The sequence below is a fragment of the Schistocerca americana genome, chromosome 9 (assembly GCF_021461395.2).
Source record: "Schistocerca americana isolate TAMUIC-IGC-003095 chromosome 9, iqSchAmer2.1, whole genome shotgun sequence".
Taxonomy (NCBI): domain Eukaryota; kingdom Metazoa; phylum Arthropoda; class Insecta; order Orthoptera; family Acrididae; genus Schistocerca; species Schistocerca americana.
This window is the reverse complement of record NC_060127.1, coordinates 29,446,813-29,457,668: the sequence shown is the minus strand read 5'-3', so window position 1 is coordinate 29,457,668 and position 10,856 is coordinate 29,446,813. Positions and strand designations below refer to the sequence as shown.

At 42.9% G+C, this 10,856-nt stretch overlaps 1 non-coding gene across 1 annotated transcript; it reads left to right on the top strand.

Moving 5' to 3' along the window:
• The first annotated feature begins 2,861 nt into the window (after positions 1-2,861).
• Trnat-cgu lies at positions 2,862-2,936 on the top strand. Its single transcript has one exon. It is a non-coding gene; the product is annotated as a tRNA-Thr (tRNA).
• The last annotated feature ends 7,920 nt before the right edge of the window (positions 2,937-10,856 follow it).

Genomic DNA, 10,856 nt, shown 5'->3' with positions numbered 1-10,856 from the left:
ATTTATTTACAATTATTTACAATTTCATGTTATCTCCTTCAGTGTACTCTCCTCCTCGGTCTCTACACCGCTCCATATGAATTTTCCACTGTTCATAGCAATGCTGCAGATCATTTTCGGTAAGTCCATACATTACTTCCGTCGCTTTTTCTTTTACTGCTTCAACAGTCTCAAATCTAGTTCCTTTCAAAGCTGACTTGACTTTAGGGAAAAGAAAAAAGTCACAGGGGGCCAAATCAGGTGAGTAGGGTGGATGATCTAAGATGGGAATGTTGTGTTTTACCAAAAACGTCTTCACTGACAACGCACTGTGAGCTGGGGCATTGTCTTGGTGAAGGATCCATGACTTTTTTCTCCACAAATCGTTCCGTTTTCTCCGTACTCGCTCGCGTAGGGTAGCTAGGACGCTAATGTAGTAATGCTGATTCACTGTTTGTCCCTCTGGTACCCAATCAATGTGCACAATCCCTTTGATGTCAAAAAAAAAACAATCATCATTGCCTTGAATTTCGATTTTGACATTCGTGCTTTTTTTTGTCGTGGAGAACCAGGAGTTTTCCAATGCATCGATTGGCGTTTAGTTTCGGGATCGTAAGTAAAAAACCACGATTCATCGCAAGTAATAACATTTTGTAAGAAGGTGGTATCACTTTCAATGTTTTCCAGGATGTCAGAACAAATCATTCTTCGGCGTTCCTTCTGTTCAATTGTGAGAGACTTTGGAACCATTTTTGAACACACTTTGTTCATGTTGAAACTTTCATGAAGAATCTGCCTAACACTTTCCTTGTCAACTCCTGTTAACTCAGACACTGCTCTGATTGTTAAACGGCTATCTTGTCCAACAAGTTTACCGATTTTTTCAATGTTTGCATCAGTTTTTGCTGACAATGGTCTGCCAATGCGAGTGTCATCACTGGTGTCTTCGCGGCCATCTTTAAATCGTTTAAACCACTCAAACACTTGTGTTCGCGATAAACAATCATCGCCGTACACTTGTTGTAACATTACAAAAGTTTCACTTGCAGATTTTCCTAGTTTGAAACAAAATTTGATGTTAACACGCTGTTCTTTCTGTACACTCAACATTTTCCGACGCACAGACAAAACGTCAACTACTTAAAACAGACGCCACGGGCAGACTGAGTGCAGGAGGCAGATGAAACTCGAGCAGTAGGCGGAGCGAGAGTCACGTGACAGGCCACGCGACTTTCAGCCTTATTGCATTCGTTTTATAGTTTCACCAGTACTAGTCCGGTTTTTTTCTAGCCACACCTCGTAGATGAAACATGAAGTCGATTTTTGGAATAATTTTGTCTGTTTTGTTAAATTTTAGTATCACACCAGTTTCTTTCAAGAGTTAATAAAAAGTTGCGTTATTCAACTAGGGTCGTATATTTATTGTTGGTGATCTACGTTAAAGATGCTCGAAAACTACAACCACGAATAAAAATATCGAGATTATTACACAATATGGGATTAGACTATAGAATGAGCGATGGTCAAAATAATCGACCAAGGGTTTGGTCAAATTATCCTAAAGTTGTGATAGGTAAATGACAAAGACACTACCCAATGGGTCTCTCGGTTCCGGTCCAATTCGATTCCACTATCTTAATCATTCTCTCCATGAACGCTACATGCTTTGATTTTGAGAATATTCTATTGTGTTATGCATTCCTGTGACATATGGCCTTTTCGTCTGTCAAGTTGGTGTTGCCGGAAATTATTTGAGCTGCCGGCGGGCGGGCTGTTGCAGCCGTTGCCTTCCCACGCCCTAACGACGGCTTAAGGCACGCCTGCTGCTTCCGAGAATCTGGAGTACTGTGGAAGAATGTTGTGGCGGGCTACTGCACGCCCCGTCTCCTTCAGTCCAGGCACCATACACTGTGACGAGTCTTGGAAAAAGCGAGGAACACCACAGCGAAACCGCTTACGTTACAGACACCTTCATATTTCTTCAACATTCCTCAGTATAATATTCTTACTTTACCTTACATGTGGCAATTCTTGGTTCCACTATTATTTTTTGCATTTTCTTTGCAGGGTCAGATGTGACTTCGTCACTAGCAGTGTAAAAAATTGCAAATGACAAAAGATTTCGATTGGTGGCGTCGCCTGGAAGCCTATCTAATGTATGAAACGATTTATTCAACTGATATGAATGAAATATAAAAAGAGAAAATATTGCATGTAATATTATTAGTAATTTTGTCGATTCTGATGATATTTTGTGAGAAATACCGTAAATATTTTCCATTAATCGCAAAGACAAAGAATACTATAATTCAATACGTTCCATGAAAACATGGAATTCCAAATGTAATATATATATATATATATATATATATATACACAAAAGCCATGTTGATCGCCCCTGTTTGTTCTCTGTTTTTCGTCTGTTTATTCTCTCTCTCCTCTGGGTCGGTGTATGCATAACTAGCTATCTGTATGACTTTTAAGGTTACAATATTGTTAACTGAAAGTATCTTATGTTTCCTTTCAAAAACACCTCTCCCTCTATACGAAATTTTGTTTGAAGATAATAATAATAATTGGTATCTGTTCTTTCGGGAACAGTTACTATCTTCATATAAATAGTTAAATGGCTACCCGGCCAATGACCTTCGTCTGTGCGAATGCGCACAGGTTGCCCGAACTCTTACGGGAACCGTCACATTAGTGTGCGCGAGTAATGAGTGGATGGGCAAGTAATTACTAGGAACATTACATATGTATATTGTGTGGAATGGCAAATAATTATTAGGAACATTACATATGTATATTGTGAACGGTTAGGAATGTGGTTCTCACGGGAAGCGTGCAAGGGATAAGTGCCTGCAGTCACGCTATTCATCTGTGCCCTCGGTGGCTCAGATGGATAGAGCGTCTGCCACGTAAGCAGGAGATCCCGGGTTCGAGTCCCGGGCGGGGCGAACGTTTTCGGGTGTCCCCATCGAGGTACATCAGCAACACCTGTCGGTAGTTGAGGGTTTCAATTAATTATCATTTAATAATAATGTTGCTGTCGATTGCCTATTTGGCTTCGACTGTTTCTGTGACGCTGAGTCCGCCGTTTCGCATATTAAAAAGTATTCTAGTGTTTGCGAGCTTCACTTGCCAAGGAAAGTAATTGTCTTTTATGAATTTTTTCAGTCAGTTTTCAATATTAAAGTAGGTTAATATTTTGGATTACGAAACGTATTCAGAGATTTAACACTGCAAGATGTAGGTGATTCTTCGCCTCTGGTTTAAAATATTATCCGTTATTTCAAAGGATTAAAAGTTCACTCAGTTCTTAAAGAGATAAAGTTAAAGATATTATTTGCAATTATTTCAAAAATATGCAGGTGTTTGTACCGTTCTATCTTTCTGTGTAACATTACATTAATTTGCTGGGAATAGAAATCATTTCATGCTCTTAATTATCGCTGGGTTAGTTGCGAGTGACGTTGTTATTCATTCAAAGAAAGCATCACATTTCCATTAGTAATAAATAACTTTTTGCCTCCTTATTGATATTAAAGCCTAGTTTACACGACGCTGCCCCTCGTTGCGTGGAATGAGTTGCACGCAAGTGGTTTCATATATGACTGTAGACACGCCGACACTAGTACATTCTTCAGTGTCGACGTTTTGTGGGTCCCTGAGCCATGTCTGAAATGAAAGTTTTGACAGCTGGACGTCGCACGAGTTGTGATGGAGTTAAAGCTTGTTACGTGGAATCGCTGCATAAGAAAAAAAAAAAAAAAAGTGTTTCGATTCGTGACTGGACGAAGGAAAGAATTCAGCTCGGTTGCACAGCATCCTTGCTAAAACAATTTATAACGGAAGACCCAATAAGTTCTTTTAATTATCTTATAATGCCACCATAAATGCTATCATTTCTTCTAAATAGAGTTAATTATGCAATAACGAATAAATGTACTGTAATGCATGAAACACTGTCGCCAGAACTGAAATTACATATCATATTTCGTGCATTACAATCGAGAGCTCTCGTCATGCTATAAAATATGGTTTTAGTTGGTGATGACGCTATTTCATCAAACCAATAATTATTAACATTAACAGTAATAATTGTTAACATTAGCAACAATAATTACTCGAAGCAGGCCGCATTAAGAAGAGAATGTCTTGCAAAGTACTCTTTTGAAGAGATATCTTTACATTGGCAATATTTCAAAATTCTAACATATATGAATGGGGAGCACTGCAGCGATGTTTTAAATACACTCCTGGAAATTGAAATAAGAACACCGTGAATTCATTGTCCCAGGAAGGGGAAACTTTATTGACACATTCCTGGGGTCAGATACATCACATGATCACACTGACAGAACCACAGGCACATAGACACAGGCAACAGAGCATGCACAATGTCGGCACTAGTACAGTGTATATCCACCTTTCGCAGCAATGCAGGCTGCTATTCTCCCATGGAGACGATCGTAGAGATGCTGGATGTAGTCCTGTGGAACGGCTTGCCATGCCATTTCCACCTGGCGCCTCAGTTGGACCAGCGTTCGTGCTGGACGTGCAGACCGCGTGAGACGACGCTTCATCCAGTCCCAAACATGCTCAATGGGGGACAGATCCGGAGATCTTGCTGGCCAGGGTAGTTGACTTACACCTTCTAGAGCACGTTGGGTGGCACGGGATACATGCGGACGTGCATTGTCCTGTTGGAACAGCAAGTTCCCTTGCCGGTCTAGGGATGGTAGAACGATGGGTTCGATGACGGTTTGGATGTACCGTGCACTATTCAGTGTCCCCTCGACGATCACCAGTGGTGTACGGCCAGTGTAGGAGATCGCTCCCCACACCATGATGCCGGGTGTTGGCCCTGTGTGCCTCGGTCGTATGCAGTCCTGATTGTGGCGCTCACCTGCACGGCGCCAAACACGCATACGACCATCATTGGCATCAAGGCAGAAGCGACTCTCATCGCTGAAGACGACACGTCTCCATTCGTCCCTCCATTCACGCCTGTCGCGACACCACTGGAGGCGGGCTGCACGATGTTGGGGCGTGAGCGGAAGACGGCCTAACGGTGTGCGGGACCGTAGCCCAGCTTTATGGAGACGGTTGCGAATGGTCCTCGCCGATACCCCAGGAGCAACAGTGTCCCTAATTTGTTGGGAAGTGGCGGTGCGGTCCCCTACGGCACTGCGTAGGATCCTACGGTCTTGGCGTGCATCCGTGCGTCGCTGCGGTCCAGTCCCAGGTCGACGGGCACGTGCACCTTCCGCCGACCACTGGCGACAACATCGATGTACTGTGGAGACCTCACGCCCCACGTGTTGAGCAATTCGGCGGTACGTCCACCCGGCCTCCCGCATGCCCACTATACGCCCTCGCTCAAAGTCCGTCAACTGCATATACGGTTCACGTCCACGCTGTCGCGGCATGCTACCAGTGTTAAAGACTGCGATGGAGCTCCGTATGCCACGGCAAACTGGCTGACACTGACGGTGGCGGTGCACAAATGCTGCGCAGCTAGCGCCATTCGACGTCCAACACCGCGGTTCCTGGTGTGTCCGCTGTGCCGTGCGTGTGATCATTGCTTGTACAGCCCTCTCGCAGTGTCCGGAGCAAGTATGGTGGGTCTGACACACCGGTGTCAATGTGTTCTTTTTTCCATTTCCAGGAGTGTAGATGAATACTGATTAAGGAATGCAGCTTCTTGAATTTGTATAGTCTTGCCTCCTGTCAACAGTATTCCATAACAAAGAGTTGGCCAACTCGAACGATGGGATTTTAGTCTTGTAGACGAGAGCATTGCCAAAGCTAGAATTACACTTGCTTGTATTGTTCTTAATTCAGTTGTATGTGTGCTCCTATCTCAGTAAATTTCGCCCTGCAGCTCAGATACTGTCAAACCATCTATGTTATGATCGCACATGAAGGTCTCAGGGGTAACAATACGTTGTTTATTTTTCTGATCAGCATCACTGAAATCCCACAAACGCCTATGCAAAGCATAGATATCGAAAAAGCGAACATTTTTGTCTTACTTCTAAATCAGCAATGGAGTCACGCGATATATTCTGGTCACTTACAAACAAGATAAATATGCTAGCTACAGGATTAGCGATGTGCAATGACGGCTGTAATACTTTGAAATGCACATGGAATTGTTTTGGCTGAAGAATGAGTACATTTAAGAAATTCCAACTACTTTTAAAAAATTTATAGCTTGGACGGGAAGGCGATACTGACTGTTGTGGATTACTAACACAGAATTGAATTCTGACATTACTCACAATTGATTCACAAAAAATCAGATTTAAACAGCAAGTATTATCTAACCTCACTAATCCAACATAAATGCAAGGCATCAAATTATATACAGCTCTGTTAACAATTATTAGAATCATTACAAAGTGAAATATCTAACTAGCTTTTTTATCAAAACGGTTTACGTACATCGATCGGTTACTCAACAATTACAAATTATCATCTAACTCATCTGTACTAAATCGCTGGCAAAACAAATATCGTAATTATCATCTTTTCCTTGGTAGCATGAAGGCTTCTGCTTCCATGTTCAACAGTATTGACATATCTATATTAGTCTAACTCTTGGTGGCTTCACACAGCACACCCCAAAGACTCGCGACTACGTCGCGTTTCCCTCACAGACAGCTACCTACAATTGTGTGCCCAGTGCTCTGTTACTCCAACACTACAATCTCAGACCAGAGATCTTTGTCTCTGCGGCCGGGCACAGTCAATGATCCGCATTATCGAGCCTGTCAGTGACTTTCATCATATATAGTACACTAATTTAATTTCAATTTATTAATATTCTTATCTTACTCTGGTGCCAGATACAAGTGTGCCCCACTAGAATCCTTTCACGTTTATGTATCGAAGCGAGCTGACACACTGTGCAATCCACACGGGATCCTAAATTGATTCCATATTTCTAGATTTCCATAAGATTTCCTCACAAGATATTTCTAATCAGATTGGAGTATCGTTACGGTTGTACAACTGGTTGGTTGGTTGGGTGGTTTAAAATGGGCTGGCAAGGGACCAAACTGCTTGGCCATCGGTCCCTCAAACTGTGCAACTGGATCCGTCGTTTCCTGTCAGATAGCTAAATGTACGTAGTAATCGACGGAAAATCGTCGAGTAAAACGGAAGTGGTATACAGTGTTCCCCAAGGGAGAGCTATAGGCGCTTTGCTGTTACTAGTCTACATAAATGAATTAGCGAATAATCTGAGTAACTCTCTTAGATTTTTTTGCAAATGGAGCTGTCATTTACCGTCTAGTAAGGTCATCAGAAGATCGAAACCAATGGCAAAATGACTTATGAACGATGTCTGATTTGTGCGAAAAGTAGCAATTGTCTCTCAATAAGGAAAGCGTGAGATCATCCACATGAATACAGAAAGAAATCAGTTACATTTCTATTACACGATAAGTCGCACAAATCCAAAGGCTGTCAATTCTTCTAAATACCTAGGAATTCCCTCCATAAACCGTTGACCTTGCCGTTGGTGGGGAGGCTTGCGTGCCTCAGCGATACAGATAGCGACCGGCCGGTGTGGCCGAGCGGTTCTAGGTGCTAAAGTCAGGAACCGCGCCACCGCTACGGTCGCAGGTTCGAATCCTGCCTTGGGCATGGATGTGTGTAATGTCTTTAGGTTAGTTAGGTTTAAGTAGTTCTAAGTTCTAGGGGACTGATGACGTCAGAAGTTAAGTCCCATAGTGCTCAGAGCCATTTTTTGATACAGATAGCCGTACCGTAGATGAAACCACAACGGAGGGGTATCTGTTGAGAGGCCAGACAAACGTGTGGTTCCTGAAGAGGGGCAGCAGTCTTGTCAGTAGTTGCAGGGGCAACAGTCTGGATGATTGACTGATCTGGCCTTGTAACACCAACCAAAACGGCCTTGCTGTGCTGGTACTGCGAACGGCTGAAAGCAAAGGCAAACAACAGCCGTAATTTTTCCTGAGGGCATGCAGCTTTACAGTATGGTTAAATGATGATGGCGTCCTCTTGGGTAAAATATTCCGGAGGTAAAATAGTCCCCCATTCGGATATCCGGGCGGGGAATACTCAAGAGGACGTCGTTATCAGGAGAAAGAAAACTAGCGTTCTAAAGATCGGAGCGTGGAATGTCAGATCCCTTAATCGGGCAGATAGGTTAGAAAATTTAAAAAGGGAAATAGGTTAAAGTTAGATACAGTGGTAATTAGTGAAGTTCGGTGGCAGGAGGAACAAGACTTCTGGTCAGGTGAATACAGGGTTGTAAATAGAAAATCAAATAGGGGTAATGTAGGAGTAGGTTAAATAATGAATAATAAAATAGGAATAATAGACTAAACAGATTCAGAAGGCTGTAGGTTGCAGTAGGTACTGGGAGATGAACAAGCTTGCACAGGGTAGAGTAGCATGGAGAGCTGCATCAAACCAGTCTCTGGACTGAAGACCACAACAACAACCTAGGGATTGCAATTACAAATAGATGAAGATGGAACAGTCTACGTGAGGAGGGCGGACTAAAGACTACCTTTTATTGACGAAGACTTACAAGATGCACCAGGTCTACTAACGTGACTGCGTAGACTACACTTGTTCGCCCTCGCTAGACTACTTCTGAGCTGTACGAGATCCTTACCACATAGGACTGACGGACAATATCGAAAATGTTAAGACGGAGAGCTCGTTTCGCATTATCGCGAAACAGGAGAGAGAGTGTTACGTATACGATAAGCGAGATGCGAAGACAGTCATTAAAACAATGGGTTTATCGCTGCTGGGAGATATTTTCAGAAAATTTCAGTCGCCAAGCTTCTCCTCTGAATGTGAAAAAGTGTTGTTGTCGCCGAGATCGAGAGAAATGATCATCACAATCAAATAAGGGGAGTCAGTGCTCGTACAGGAAAGATTAAGTGTTCCTTTTTCTGACGCGCTGTTAGTGATTGGAACGGCGGGCAAGTAGTTTGCAGGTGATTCGAAGAACAGCCATCCAGGCACTTATAGTGTGAGCTGCAGAGCAGTCTCGTAGATGTAGATCACCGAACTGCGTGGCTCGTCCTAAATTGCGCAGTTGGGAGTACCCGTTTTAGTCCCCTAATGGCTTTCCCAGTGGCGCCGTTTGCGCCATTTGAATATGGCGGGACGTGTGCCGAGCACGTGACACTGGACTCTTCCCCCACCACGCCCGGTGCTCCGCCAATCGAGAGCCCCGACTCAACCAGCCAGTACGTCAGCGCCCTAGTGTGGTAATATATCTTCAACGTCTTCAGTTCATCGCGTCAGTCTGCAGATTAGTCGTGACAGGAACAGCAGCTGAAGGAGAGAGCACAAATGAAGGCCAAATACTGCATCATTGCACTCTTGTTGCTTGCTGGTGAGTTTTCTTGTTTCATTTACATAATTTGACATATACGGGGTGTTTAAAAAGTATCTCCACAGTACCGTATGATTGTTAGCCGCGCGTTCTGTATGCCACAGTGAATATACAGAAATAAAACTCAGTGAGATACAAGTTAAGAATTTACTGAATACTCATTTTTACTGAGATTAACGAAACACTGGAATGTTGGGAGCGTCCACTTGAAGGCAAGTAGCCCAGGCAGGTGAACAGTCACACAGCACGTGCGGCTAGCAATAATATGGCACTGCGGAGAGGCTTTTTTAACAACCACGTACTACAATTTCTTTCAGTTTTCAATAGATCCCATCTTTTCGTTGACACGAGTAACGTAATACTGAAATGAGGTTACTCTATTTTGCTAATGAGATGCTTAGGCGATCAGAGGAGTAGTTTTTAATAGCGTTTACCGTCAAAGTCTTATAACTCGGCTTCCATTTCATTAATATGAGATTAAGGACATATTTTCACATTTACATTCCAGACTGCGAACTTAAGTATATGTTGGTAGTAAATACGAAGGAGAACTGCTGAGTGACGAAGGTGTTGAGAATACAGTGTCAACACACTGACACGGCCGTGGAATTATTCAGAACGAATGTGAAACACTTAGGCCGGCCGGTGTGGTCGAGGGGTTCTAGGCGCTTCAGTATGGAACCGCACGACCACTAAGGTCGTAGGTTCGAATCCTGCCTTCGGCATGGGTGTGTGTGATGTTGGGTTTAAGTAGTTCTAAGTTCCAGGGGGCTGCTGACCTCAGATGTTAAGTTCCATAGTGATCAGAGCCATTTGAGCCATTTTTTTTTTTTTTTGTGAAACACTTAGGAGAAATATTTGAAGTGTTTGTTGGACGAAACAAATCTTCGTGGCAGCTGTTGTTAATTATTATATCTGGATTACATTAAATTACCCAGACAGTTCAAATTCAGCACTGTAGTGAATCAAATATTTACAGGTGGCATATTTACAGACAGAAGAAGTACTGTAATTAGTTGAAGCATACATATAGGAACAGAATAAATGGCAAACAATGTTCTTAAAAGTATAACTGACTTGTTTTCAGCTCATGATCACGCCTTTCTTTTTAAAAAGACATAACGTATTCAGGTCTGTACCTCAAGGAGTACTGAACCAGTGATCAACGTACCACATGGTGAGGAAACAATTGATAGAATGGAAACTTCAAAATTTTAGGTGTCCATATTAGAAAAATCACTTTTGCAACTGCTAAAACAGCTTAGTCTAGCCAAATTTTGCACTTAGAATCACTGCTAATCTTGGGGAGAGATTCAAATGGTTCAAATGGCTCTGAGCACTATGGGACTTTACTTCGAAGGTCATTAGTCCCCTAAACCTAACTAACCTAAGAACATCACACACATCAATGCCCGAGGCAGGATTCGAACCTGCGACCGTAGCGGTCACGCGGTTCCACACTGTAGCGCCTAGAACCGCTCGGCCG